The 15,112-nt window shown below is 37.5% G+C and overlaps 1 pseudogene; it reads right to left on the reverse strand.

Moving 5' to 3' along the window:
* Positions 1 to 9,699: 9,699 nt before the first annotated feature.
* LOC103210819 lies at positions 9,700 to 11,554 on the reverse strand (annotated as a pseudogene).
* Positions 11,555 to 15,112: the final 3,558 nt, after the last annotated feature.

Here is a 15,112-nt window from a genome sequence, read left to right on the forward strand (position 1 = left end):
CTTTTTAAAAGATAGACTTGTCAAAGGTCTGCATATGTTTTTCTCCCAAAGTCTGTTATTCTCTATTGATATCTGCTCTTATGTGAATATGTTCTCCTTATCCTATTTTTCTTAGGTCCCCATTGTTATATAGTATTTTGCATTCTTGTGTTGAATGATTTGAACAATGTATCTTCATTATTTATAACAAAAACATTTCAGTGTTGGATTTGCTATTCCATAGAAATTTAACTATAGTACATTCATATTGATATGTAATTTTCTCACTCTTATGATTATGATTTCTTGTTTTATCAGAGTTGCTTGTTTTTTCTATGTCTTGAAGCCTGATCTAAATGTTCTTAATTTTCTGTGTTGTTCTTAGCTAAACTTTCACAACATTTTAACTAGCTTTCCAGAAAGGAGATAATGTATACACAAATGTTTTGAATCTGTAAATTGCTTTATGAGTTATTGTACTACAATGAGTTATTTCCTACCTTGGGAGGGGTGGGGAAATGGCTTCACTGCCAGCAAGTCGATTCTGACTCATAAAGGCCACATTGGGTTTCCAAGGCTGTAAATCTTTATGGAAGCAGATCACCCATCTCTCTTCTGTGAAGAAGCTTGTTGGTTCAAACCACCAACCTTTTGGTTATCAGCCAAATACCTTAACCTGTACACCACAGAGCTCCTTATTTCTTCCATAATGGATCTTATTTTTAATTCAGTATTTTTAAAAATAGATTCATCTATTATTTACCTTTTTGTATTGAAAAATTACTCTTTTCCCCTCTTACCCTATTCTTTTCTTTGTTTTAAGAAATATCAATATGCTGAGAATTTATGTCTTTTATACCCAGTTCAGAATCCCTATTGAGCTCAAAATTTATGTCTGAAATCACTGAATTATCTTCTCCATTTGGATGTGTCATATACATCTCAGACTTAACATAATCAAAACAGGGTTCTGTCTTTTCCGCAATTAGATTCTTATCTCATTTGTCTCGCTCTCAGGAAACAATACCACTAGCTACCAGGATAAAGGCAGACATTCAGAATCATTTTTAAAACTTTTTTTTCCACTTCCCACATTCAATATTAAGTCTGACCAAATTTATCTCAAAATTTTTTCTGTTTTGTCCTTTCCTTACCCACTTTGCTTAAAAAAATGAAAAAACAAATAGAAAACAATGTTGCTCTGGTGTCAATCCAACTCATGGCTATCGTGTGTGTTACGAGGTAGAATTCTCAATAGGGTTGCTGAAACAGACCTCTGCAAAAGCCTTCCAAAAAGTTCTTTTGCTTCCTTTGTGCCTCTTTACTCCATTTTTCATATATCAGGAAAAGTGATCTTTAAAAAATATAACCCAAATTTAGTTACTTACCTGGTTTCAGTGCTTTTGAAATTCATTAGATTGCCTACAAGGCCCCAGAGTACTTGGTCTGGACTTTCTGTCCACCTTCATCCCTAGTGAAATTACCCCTGGTCTCTTAACTTCTGCTATACTGAACTTCTTCCAGCCCTTACTCTCCACTGGACTTTTATGCACTATTTATTTCTCCCTCTGCCTTGTAGCTCTCTCTCCTCACTAATTTACCTCTTCACATCTCTGTTCTTCAGTGATGTCTTCTCAGAGAATTAATGTCTCTGTTATTCCCATTATCAGTCTCTTGAATCACTGTTTTTTTTTTTTGTTGTTGTTGTTGTTGCTGTTGTTATTCACTTATTACAGTATAGGATTGATGTTTTATGAGCATTTTTTTTCAATACGTTTCTCAGTCACATGGTTGTAAACTCTACAGGGGTAAACTAGATTTGCATGCCACTTTCATATGCCCAGTTCCTAGCACACATCTGTGCCTCTAATATCATTCTAGCAAAAGATAATGGAAATTTTATAACGTATTAGACCTTGTGGAGAGAAAAATAATGCCACATGGACACAGGAACTCCATAGTTCAAAAATAGCAGTTTCTAATTGTTGCTACAATGACTATGTTTGCAGTCTAGTAAATACCATGGAAACACAAAAAGCTTAGATGGTGCCTGGAGCTTGCTAAATTAACTTAGTCCCTTTCTAATTGAAATGTCATCTTTGTTTGGGAATAGCATACTACCTAACTCCTTTACTCTGTGATTCAAATGGCCCAGTTGCTAAGAGATATGGTTCCATGCTTCATTCACGCTGAGGTCCAGTGTTTTATCTTGGATGCAGAGTATCCTTCCTCTTTGCCATTTCACTCAGGATCTGTAGAACTATCAGTGATAGAAGTCAACTGTTGCCCTAGAGATAGGGACAACTTGGTGGGCCAGAACATAAGTGTGGCTCTAGAATATAGTCTAAGGACAGAGTTCAGTTTCTGACCCAACTTTATCAATGGAACATGGTTCTCTTGGCTGGCACTGCTCGTGCAAGTCTGTGTTGGGCTGGCATGATGACCCAACGATTAGCAGGGAGGGTGTTATAGTTTAAATTATGTTGTTGTTGTTGTTATGTGCCATCAAGTCGGCCCGACTCATAGCGACCCCTCCTTGGGTTTCCGAGGCAGTATCACTACGGAAGTAGGCTTGCCCGACCTTCCTTCCGAGGAGTGGCTGGTGGGTTTGAACCAAAAAAATATGTGCTTTAAATCCTAACCCCAATACCTGTGGTTATAATCCCATTTGGGAATGGGATTTTTTTTTTTTTGTTGTGTTAAAGAAACAGTATTAATATAGAGTGCATTTGCTAGACAGGTATTTTTCCTATGTTTTGTCAGAATATTCCTAAATTTCCCATTGGGGAGGGCCATATCCCTCTTCTAACAGCTTGAACTCACAGTTCAGTGCTAAAAACAGGCTCAGTGACTCCTCACCAATACTTGGGACTCATTACTAAATTAGATTCTCTTCTTCACTGTGTAGCTCAGATTGGCTGTAGTTTGTAGAACCAGACTACTTCCTTACTCCTCTGACTACAACCTCATTTTCCATCTGAGTTTTATGGCAGCATCTGTTTTCTCTTTTTGGCTTAATATCCAGCAAAGCATTCTTATCTGTCTTCAAGACTCAAAAACTCATTGTCATCGAGACAGTTCCAACTCATAGTGACCCTCCTTGGGTTTCCAAGGTGGTATCTCTACAGAAGTAGATCGCCCAGACTTCCTTCCAAGGAGTGGTTGGTGGATTTGAATCATCAGCCTTCTGGTTAGCAGTCAAACGCCTTAGGCACTATGCCACCAGAGGCTCCTTAAGATTCTGAGTTTTTACCAGAATCCCAGGTAAGTGGCCAGACCACTGCATTTCCTGTCCTTTATCGATGACATAATGTCCAATGGATGGGTCCCTTGTGTAGGGTAGAAGAGGTGAAGCCTATCCTGAATGCCCTGCCCACAGGTCCATTCCTCTTTCAGAGAAGCCCCACTAATTCTGGTTGATGCACACCCCCCCGCAAGGGCTGACCCAATCTACCAATAAGTGACTTCTTCTCAGGGCTCACTCCCACCAGTACAAGGTTTGAATTCCATGTCTTGCTCTTTCCAGGCTTCCTGAAACTCTGAAGTCCCCCAGGTCATTACCTTTTTAATTAAAATGTATCACAAAAAAAAAAAAAAAAAATTGCTATGCAAATACAAACCTAAATTTAACCTCTAATGATTCTAAGATTCCAGTATAGTAAAAAATATATTTCCAATCCACAGAAAAAGATATATTTAACACATACATGTTTTTCTATAATAGAGGTAGTCATCTCTTCTCAGACAGCTGTATTAATTGTCTCTCTCATTTTTTTTTGTTTTATTTTGTTTTTTGTTAACTCTCTCTCTCTCTTCCTTGGCTCCAAACATTCATCTTGTACAGGAAGTAATGGAGGGTAAATGGGAAGAACTGGTTCTACCTGGTATACATTTTCCCACTGAGACAGAATTTAACTTAAAAGACAATAATTATTTTTTTTGGGGGGGGATCAGGTCTAGGACATCTTTGTCTTGTGGTAATGGAAGGCTGATTACCTAGTTTCCAAAAGGTAGGGTTTCTATCTAAGCAAGAAATATACAGAAACATAGTTAATATATAATAATTTTGGAGTACTTCTTATTTGTTAAGGAGCTCTGGTGGTGTAGTGGTTAAAGCACTTGGCTGCTGAACAAAAGATAGGTGGTTCAAACCCACTAGCTGCTCTGCAGAAGAAAGAAGAGGCAGCCTTGGAAACTCACTGAGGGTTGCTATGAGTTAGAATTGACTCAATGGTGAGTTTGGTGTTTTTGGTTTTCTTATTTGTCAGGTACTGTTTTAAGTACTATCTCTTAGTATATTTAAGCCTCGAATCTATAAGGTAGATATTATAATTAGCCACAGTTTTACATCTAAAGAAACTTTGGCACAGGCAGTTGGTGCACAAAGTCAAACATGAGTTAAAAGTGACTTTGGAACATCTACTAGCATCTGTTCTTTTAGCTCCTAGGCAATGAGAAGTAAGTTTTCCAAATATAATTCTCATACCAAGACAGTTAACTAAAATATTCTATATATTACCCAGTCATCATTTAGAACATTTCATATATTTGCTTATAATATATTGTTTGTTGATTATATTCCTTGATAACCAGTACTTCAAATATTCTAGTTTCTTCTATAAAGTACTCACGATGTTACAGATTTTCTTCACCTGTAGTCCTTGTATTATTGAATAATTTGCCTCACCTACTAAACAAGCACATTAACTAAACATTTGCCAAGGAAAATAGAATTATTTTACTAAGATCGATCATTTTAGAGGTATATGTTTCTATAAGAGGATTCTTTTCTTTTTATCATGTTTGACTCTGAATATTAATTCAATAGTATAACCTCCATGATAATATTATGGGATAATAATAAGCATTATTATTATTATTTTATTATAACATATTTCCATTCCCCAAAACTTTAGTTTACTCATAACTCTCACAGTAAATACTGTTGGTGGCTTTTTGAACAGCTTTATGCAATACAAATCTAATATAGCTGTGTATTTCCAAGTGTGTAATATAATTCTATTTTAGAAATCTGAATTTTGGAGAAAACAAAAACAAGCAAACATCTTAAAAGTGATTTGAGTTTATTTTAGCTACATTTTTCAATAAAATAACACAAATATTATTATATTCAGGGATTAATTAGACTTCATGAGCCTCTGGATGTGCCTTTTTGTTTTTCACTAGATCCCAAAGGAAAGTTGAAATTGTAAATAAAATTTTATTATATTTGTGATGTAATCTATAACGACATACAATCCCTAATGAAAAAAATAGGGAAAGAAATCTCATTAGATACTAAAAAAAAATTAAAAGAAAACAAGGAAAATTTTTTCTCAACACAAAAAGATGCCTTGATTCAGAGGAAAAAAAATAACTTTCCAAATGCCCCAAACTTGAGAAATGATTTGAATATTTAATTTGGCCACACTACTGAAGAACTCTGTTGGTGAAATGCCTAAGGCATTTGACTGCTAACCAAAAAGTTGGAAGTTCAAACCTGCCAGCCACTCCTCAGAATGAAGACTGGGCAATCTACTTCTGTAATGATTTACTGCTTCAGAAACCCAAAGAGGGTCACTATGTGTCAGAATCAACTTGATGGCAGTGAGTTTTTTTTGTTTTGTTTTGTTTTTTTTTTACTGAAGATGCACACACCCTCCACATATCTGTCTTTGTAACTATTTATTTATTTATTTTTAATATTCTTTGACTCTCGAAATTGTAGCAAATCTCCTTATCTGGTGCATCCAAAGAACAATGGAAAGTGGTAGATAAGTCTTCTCTAAACAAATACTTGGCAAATAGAGTTCTATATTCCTTAGTGGTATTATAATTGTGAGGGGTAGAAGTGTGTTTTTTTTTTTTTTTTTTTCCTGAAAGTTTTAAATGAGTTTCTGTGCAGATTACAAACATTTACAGCTTCTTCACTTTTCTGTGACCCACAATTCCCTTCCTGTTCCCTTTTGCCCTTGTGTCTCCATTTTGACTTTTGCCCTATTCTTGATCTCTCTTTCTTGATAAAAAGACTTGCGGAGATGGGAGAGGTTCTCAGGAGTGGGCTTCGTCCCCTTCCTGTGCTGTCCTTGACAAAGCAGAGAGAGTGAGGCCAGTGTCCCACTCAGAAACCCAGTGAGTAAATCATAAGCTCTCCACTCTTGGGACTTGCCAACAGGTGCAGCAGTGCAAACATTATTATTCAGTTCAGTGCTGCTTAGATTGCATGAACTTTTATCATTAAAAATTGCATTAAAAAGGAGTCCATGGGGCAGTTTAGACTTCAATAAATCACCATTATTTCAAATCAATTTAACTTTTTCTTTGTTCTACTGCTAACAAACAGGCCCAGACTGGTTACTTTGCTTACAATGGAGAGAACAGAACATAAGCTCTAGCTCAAGTCCTGGAGGTTAGGTAGAAGAATGAAAAAGAATTCAATTCCTTTCCAAATTTCACTACACTCTCTACCCAAAACTTCAATCTCTGTCAAAAAATTTTTCCATTTAAAAAAGTATATGTTCTCAAATCTCTAAGTTAAAAGTTTCTAAAAGTAGAAAATTGTGTTTTCATATTGAGTATTTCTTTTTTTCTGGAACATTTTTCTTCATTTTGACGTCAGCCTTAAATACTTCAAGTAACTTTAGGAACTAACCAAACCACATAATTATAGAGAATAAGACATGAAACATTTCTACAAATACCAAATTGTGGGCCATATTTTATTTTAAAACAACATTTTTAGGATTGACTATTTTGTTCTTTGTCATGTTGCCCAGGGCCATTCATGTTTTTGTTGTTAGGTGCGATCAAACCAGTTCCAACTCATAGTGACACTATGTGCAAAAGAACCACAACACTGGCCAGTCCTGTGCCATCCTCACAATCCTTGCTAAGTCTGAGACATTTTTGCAGGCACCGTGTCAATCCATTTTATTGAGGGTCTTACTCTCTTTTGCTGACTCTATATTTTACCCAGCATGATGTCCTCCTCCAGAGACTAGTCCCTCCTGATGACATGTCCAAAGTACATGAGACTCGTAAGGTGTATTCTGGCTATATATCTTCAAAGGAAGATTTATTTGCTATTCTTATGGTATATTCAATGTTTTTTTGCCAACAAAATAATTCAAAGGCATCAATTCCTCTTTGCTCTTCTTTATTCATTGTTCAGCTTTTGCATGAACATGAAATGATTGGAAACATCATGGTTAATTTTTTCAGATGTAGATTGTCAGGTCCTTCTTCCTAGTTTACCTTAGTCTAGAAGCTCTGCTTAAACTTGTCTACCATGGGTGACTCTGTTCTTATTTGAAATACTGATGGCATGGCTTCCAGCATAACAGCAACACGCAAGCCACCACATCATGACTAACAGACAAGTTGTGGGATCTATTCATGAGGGATAAATTAAAAAGAAGTCCTATTTTGGAACTTGACGTTTTTCCCTAAACTCTTTCTACAACTTTATCATAGATATATGATATTACATATATATATATATATATATATATATATATGATACATATAGTATTTTAATTTTACAACAACTTAATTCACACATTGATTATTTAAATAGTTAAAACCAGTGTAAAGATATTACAATTTTAAAAACACAGTAGTACCTCTTAGCCAATGTATAGATTTTAATAGATTCTGCAATTTCTACACTAAGTTTTAGTGAAAGGAAGTTTGGATAAAGAAGGATAATAGTGATGGTATATTATGTTTGAGCCCTTCAACTCAAGAAGAAAATTATCTAAATTTAAAATAAATTAATTTAATATAAATTTATTTTACCAATATTCATCAATATAAAATCATCTAGTGTTTATCATGTACCAAAAAAACCAAAGAAAAACACATTGCTGTTGAGTCAATTCCAACTCATAGCAGACCTGTGGGACAGAATAGAACTGCTCTACATGGTTTCAAGTTCACCTATCTTTTCAGAAGTAGACTAACACATTCTTCTTCCACAGAGTGGCTAATGTGTTGGAATCACTGACTTTTCAGTTCCCAGTCGAGTGCGTTAACTACTGAGCCACCAGGGCTCCTTACCACAAACCAGACACTTTTTTAAAGTTTTAGAAACATTAGTTAATTTAACCTTTGTAACAACCTTACAACACAGGGTCTGATAATTTTTATCTTTATATAAAAGAAGAAGAAAATGAGGTACTGAGGGGTTTAAAAAACAAAACAAAACTTACAGAGGATCACAAAGTCCAGATATGGTGGGCATCCTTGCTCCAGAGGCCATGGTCTTCAGTACTGTGCTATTTTTTGAGATAAATTTAAAATAGTATTTCAAGTACTTCGAAATATTTGAAACAACCTGAATTTGCATTCAAAATTTTGTACAATTCTACATGTATGCATTCTTAGGGGTGAGGTTGAGATCAGTTTAAAAAAAAAAAAAAAAAAACTAGAACAACAAAATCTGCAATCCTTGGTAAAGAAGGAATTTTTCTTTTCTTTAATCAACCCACTGTCATTGAGTCAATTCAGACTCAGTGATCCCCACAGAGTTTCCAAAGCTGTAAATCTTAATGGGAGATTGCCTCATCTTCCTCCTGTGGAGTGGCTGGTGGATTTGAACAGCTGACCCTCTGGTTAGCAGCCAAATGTCTTACCTACTGTACCACCAGAGCTTCTTCCTTTAATCAAGGAACCCTATAACCAACTCTTTGTGTTTCTCTCACACTAGAAACCAGAAACCTAAACTATTTTGCAAGGGTTGTTTTCTCAAATCATTTGTTTTAATCCAAAGAATGAGCAACTTTGAGACTAACCACCTGCGTGTAATTGTAGCAATTATATGTTGCATTTCATTGGCCAAAGAAGCTGTCATGAAGGAAACTGTTGAGTAATCAACCCTAACTGCATAGAAGTCTAGGGAAATATTCCATCTTCCTGTCACAGGCAGTCATCAAACTGAGAGTTTGCATGGGAAACAAGGGAAAGATCATAAGGAAATATTTTTGCTATCATCTCACTTATTAGAGTGGGTGAACTGATATTATATGTACCATTAAAATAAGGAACATAGAGTATGTGGACACTGAGGGAGATTAAAACCTTTATTAAGGGAACAGCAGGGAAAGGAAAAAAAAGGAGGGAAGTTTTGTTGGAGCAACAAAATTAGCATGACACTCTTCTTGCTGTAGAGGAGTACAGACTTCTGGATTAAAGAAAAAAATCTGTGGGGAAGTGCTAGGAAAAGAGAACAAAATAAAAACCTGAGCCAAAATGTATAAAATGCTAAGGATTATGTCATTGAGGATCAATAAATGTAGTGCACAGGTCTGTAGCTATACATGTGTATGAGCCTCTCTCTACACATATGAGGAAAGAGAAGAATTTCTGGAGAAGAATCATGGAAAATAGAGGTAGATCTGGATGATGGGTGGCAGAGGTAACAGCAAAGAAGCAGAGAGCTAATAGAGCCAGGCAAGAGCTGTGCTTTGGTATACTTTGAGATGGCTGGTGGTCCATTAATATTTACATTCTCCCTCCCACAGGGTAGAGTTGTCACTGGCAGCTGCCCATCCATGAGCTACATTTTGCAGCCCACTAACTGTGGCCATATAACTGTTTCACATCAATAGAATCTAAGTAGAAAGAACATATGCCACTCCCTAAACCAAGCCCATAAGAAACTCCCATCCTTTCCCCTTATGTTGGGCAATATGTATTATATCAAAATACTGATCGGACTTGTTACAAAAGATGTGCCAGAATCCAGTGAAAGAGAGGTGGGAGACTGTGAAGACCGAATGCCCTGGAGCGGAGGGGAAGAGAGGAGGTGGAGAGAGGGTGACTCGGCCAGCCTTCCTGTTCATGGTGGAGGTGCGCGTGGTGGTCTGGGCGCTTGATGTGGATCCGCCGCACAGGCTTGATCTGATCCCTCTCGCACTCCTCATCCTGGTCTTGATGGTGGGAGGTCCCAGTGGCCTCACCGATGGCCTCCAGGAGTGCGTTGTCAGGTCCCCAGCCATCCTGGCTCTCATATCATTCAAGGTCTTCTCATAAAGCTGGGCTTCAGCGAACCCAACCTCGGTCTGTTTCTTCTTAGTGGCGTAGACAGTGGAGGTACAACAGACTTCAGCGATCTGGCGGCCCTGGCCTTAAAAGGGCAAGCGGCAGATTTCCTCTCCATTGACATCCTTCATGAACAGGACCCTCCCATTAAAGCTCAGAGACAGCTCTTAACACAGTTCAATATTTTCAACATACTGTTGTCAGAATTACTGGTATTTGAGTATTTATTATTACTTCTGTTGTAGAGCAACTTCACAGCTGGCTTATTTGAAGTTGCAGTAAGTTTTTCTTTGAATGAAGAGATGATAGGAACGTTGCAGAAAGGCTCATACAAGTCTTTGTTTTGTAGGGCTGCCTGGCATTCTTCCAGTTGGCCCTGGAGCAGGTAGTACTTGGTTCCAGGATGGAAGGAGTCTGGGTCTCTTAGTTTCCACTTAGAAAAAATATTTCCGACAAGAAAAAAGCCCACACTGGATTATTTGAGGGGGAAATAAAATTATATTGTGTTGAGCCACTAAAATTTTGACGGTTGTTACAGTAGTTCATATTACCCTAACTCATACATATATGAGGAGCTCTAGTGGTGTAGTGCCTAAGACATTTGACTGCTAACCAGAAGGCTGGCAGTTCAAACCCACCAGCCACTCCTCGGAAGGAAGATTGGGCAATCTACTTACATAGAGATACCACCTCAGAAATCCAAGGAGGAGTTGCTATGAGCTGGATTTGACTCATTGGCAGTGAGTTTGGTTTTTGGTTTTCATACATATATGCATGGTGTGTGTGTGTGTGTGTGTGTGTACATACATAACTACCAGGAAAGAAATAATAGCAAAAATGTTGTTAACTGGCAACTGCTACTCATTGCTTTTAATTCATGGACTCATGATTCATATCTACCAAATGTAAATCAAGATCAAGAAGGTTATCAAAATCTGAACTCTTGAGAAACTGAAAAAAAAAAAATATATATATATATATATATACACATATATATATATATATATGAAGAAATGTTGAAAGCATTGTCTCTTATCCTTCACTACATGTTGGCAATTTGACAAGAAAAATGAATGGAAGACATGAGAAATAAGTGTGTGGCCAAATGAATGGTGTCTAAGACTAAAGTCTGAAGCATTTCTTAAGGCTGAAGATCTCTCAAGCCCTGGGAGCTCTAGAAGCAAGAAGCTCTAAAGTAGATACAGGAGAGAAAAAAGATTCCCCCAGCCCTCCCCTGCAAAAAAATATCAGTAGCAAGTGATTACATAGAGAGAACATAAGGTGTAACAAAAACAAAGGAGTAATAAAGGAGGTGCCCAGTGATTCAAACAAGAATATTATTGGGCAAAAAGAAACAAAAAACAATGCCAAAGTGACAGGGAGAGCAGTGGTACCCCAATATGTCCATTTTATAATCCCTAGAAGCTGTGAGTATGTTATGTTACATGTCAAGAAGGAATTAAATTGTAGATGGAATTACATTTACTAATAAACTTACCTTAAAATGAGAATTTATCCAGGATGATCCTGTCATATTGAATATAATCACAAGTCCTTCAAATGTGGAGAGGGAAGCAGAAGAGCATAGAGAGATATGAAGAGGTTACACTGCTGGCTTTGGAGATGAAGGAAGAGGATATGAACCAAGGGATACAGGTAGCCTTCAGAATGGAAAAGGCAAGGAAATAGATTCTTCTCTATTGTTGTTGTTAGGTCCTATCAAGTTGGTTATGACTCACAGTGATCTCATGTACAACAGAATGAAACACTGCCCAGTCCTGTGCCAGCCTCATAATCCTTGCTATGCCTGAGCTCATTGTTGCAACCACTGTGTCAATCCATCTTGTTGAGGGCCTTCCACTCTTTTGTTGACCCTCCGCTTTAGCCATCATGATATTCCTCTCCAGGGAATGCGCTCTTCTGACAACTTGACCAAAATAGGTGAGACAAAGTCTGGCCATTCTCACTTCCAAGGAGCATTCAGGCCCATTTCTTCTAGAACAGATTTGTTAGCTCTTCTGGCAGTAGTCTTTGCCACCACCACAACTCAAAAGCACCAACTCTTCTTTGGTCTTCCTTATTCATTGTCCAACTGTCACATGCATATGAAGTGATTGAAAATACCATGGCTTGGGTTGTTGTTTTTGTTGTTATGTGCCGTCAAGTCAGATCTGACTCATAGCAACCCCACCTTGGGTTTCTGAGGCGATATCACTACAGAAGTAGATTGCCCAACCTTCCTTCCGAGGAGTGGCTTGGGTTAGGTGCACCTTAAAAAGACATCTTTGCTCTTCAACACTTGAAAGAGGTCTTTTGCAGCAGATTTTTCCAGTGCAATATGTTGTCTGATTTCTTGGCTGCTGCTTCCATTGATGTTGATTTGTGGATTCAAGTAATATGAAATATTTGACAACTTCAATCTTTTCTCCATTTATCATGATGCTTCTTATTGATGTAGTTGTGAGGAATTTCATTTTCTTTATGTTGAGGTGTAGTCCATACTACAGACTATATTCTCTAATCTTCATCAGTAAGTGCTTCAAGTCATCTTCACTTTCAGGAAGCAAAACTGTGTTGTCTGCATATTGCAAGTTGTTAATCAGCAATGCTGATGCTGTGCTTTTCTTCATATAGTCCAGCTTCTGGGATTATTTGTTCAGCATATAGATTGAATAAGTGTGGTGAAAAGATACAACCCTGATGAACTCCCTTCCTGAGTTAAAGCCATGCAGTATCCCTTTGTTCTATTTGAACAACAGCCTCCTGGTCTATGTACAGTTTCCTCACGATCACAATTAAGTGTTCTGGAATTCCCATTCTTCTCAATGTTATCCACAATTTTTTATGATTCACACAGTCTAATGCTTTTGAATAGTCAATAAAATGCATCTTTCTAGTATTCTTTGCTTTCAGCCAAGATCCATCTGACATTGGCAATGATACCCTTGTTCCACATCCTCTTCTGAATCCAGCTTGCATTTCTGGAAGTTCCCTGTCAATATACTGCTGCAACCATTCTCCCCTACAGCCTCCAAAAAGTAATGCAGCCTTGTTGAAGTCTTGATTTTAGACCAGTGAGATGCATTTAAGACTTCTGACCTCCATAACTGTAAGATAATAAACTTGTCCCATTTTTAAGCCACCATGTTTATGGTAAGTTATTACAGAATCAATAGGAAGCTAACAACTGTACTCTTGCACAATCCTATGCTACTAAAAACAATGTTGTTTTTGTTAGGTGGTGTTGAGTTGGCTCCAACTCATACCAACCCTATGTACACTGCCAGTTCCTTTGCCACTCTCACAGTAGTTATTATGCTTAAATCCATCTTTGTAGCCACTGTGTCCATCTAACTCATTGAATTGTGGTGTTGGCAAAAAATAGTGAAAATAGTATGGACTACCAAAAGAATGAGCAAATCTGTTTTGGAAGAAGTACAGGTAGAGTGTTCCTTAGATATGAGAATGGCCAGACATCGTCTCACTTATTTGGTCATGTTACCAGAAGAGACCAGTCCTTAGAGAAGAATATCATGCTTGGTAAAGTAGAGGGTCAGTGATAAAGGGGAAGACCCTCAGTGAGATGGATTGACCCAGTGGCTGCAATGATGGGCTCAAGCATAGGAAACATTGGGAAGATTTGCATGACTGGACAGTGTTTTGCTCTGTTGTACGCTGGAGTATATACTCAATACATAGTTAAGAAGGAACTCTGGTGGTGTGATGATAAAAGCATTGCGAAGTAAAAGATTGGTGTTTGGAACCCACCAGCTCCTCTACAGGAGAAAGATGAAACAGTCTGATTACATAAAGATTTACAGCCTTGGAAACCCTGTGGGAGCAGGTCTACTCTGTCCTAAAAAGTGTTGCTGTGAGTCAGAATCTACTTGATGGCAGTAGGTTTTTTATTTATTTTTTTTTTTAACATAGTTAAGACATGGAAGCTTTGCAAACAGCAAAAGAAAAGGAGGGCATACTGACTTCTAGTAATTACTAAGAGCCAGGGATCTTTTCTCTTAAGAGCAAATAATTGCATCTTCTTTATAATAATATTAGATTAATAATTCATGGAAATTTAGTTCACATAGAGAACATTGACTTTACTGTTGCATTTGTAAAAAAGCTAATAGGCTTTGATAGCCCCATTTTATAGAAAGACAAATTGGTTATAGGTATAATTAAGTGGATTAGCTCCTTGCTGAAAAGCCCTGATGGCTCAATAGTAATGCTGACCTAAAGGCTCACAGTTAGAACCCACCCAGCTGCTCCTCCAAAGAAAAGACAGTGTTATCTGCACCCATAGAGATTTCAGACTACGAAACTCCATGGGACAGTTCTATTCTGTGATAGATTATCACTGTGATTTGGGGTTAACAGCACACAACAACAACCAGAAAAAAAAAATTGAGTTTATTCCAACTGATAGCAATCCTGTAGGACAGAGAGGACTGTCCCATAGGGTTTTGAAAGCTGTAAATCTTTACTGTAGCAGATTGTTTTATATTTCTCTCACAGAATGAGCTACTGGGTTCAAACCACCTACTTTTGGTGCCACCAGAACATCCTAAAACAACAGTGGTTTGTTAAATGATTACATTGAAAGATAAACACTTTTACCAACCTGAAAGAGAGGTTTCCAGTGTTGTATAAGAGTACTCTGCTTTTAATATTTTATGAAAAGATTCAACACATTCATCTGTGACTTAGAAGAATAGAAGACATCTTTAAATACACAGATGACAATTGTTAACAAGTCAAAATAATGAACTAAATCCAACAACCATTGATTGAGTCCCTCTTCAGCATTGTTGTTATGTGCCATCGAGTCGGACCCAACTCATAGCGACCCCTCCTTGCATTTCCAAGGCAGTATCACTATGGAAGTAGATTGCCCAACCTTCCTTCTGATGAGTGCCTGGTGGTTTTGAACCACCAGCCTTCTGGTTAGCGGTCAAGTGCCTTAGGCACTACCATCACCAAAGCTCCTTCTTCAGCACTTGTTGTTGTTGTTGTTGTTAAGTGCCGTCGAGTCGTTTCCGACTCATAGCGACCCCATGCACAGCAGAACGAAACACTGCCCGATCCCGCACCA

This window comes from Orycteropus afer, unplaced genomic scaffold (genome assembly GCF_000298275.1).
Source record: "Orycteropus afer afer isolate SDZICR_OR568_19922 unplaced genomic scaffold, OryAfe1.0 scaffold00657, whole genome shotgun sequence".
NCBI classification, from domain to species: domain Eukaryota; kingdom Metazoa; phylum Chordata; class Mammalia; order Tubulidentata; family Orycteropodidae; genus Orycteropus; species Orycteropus afer.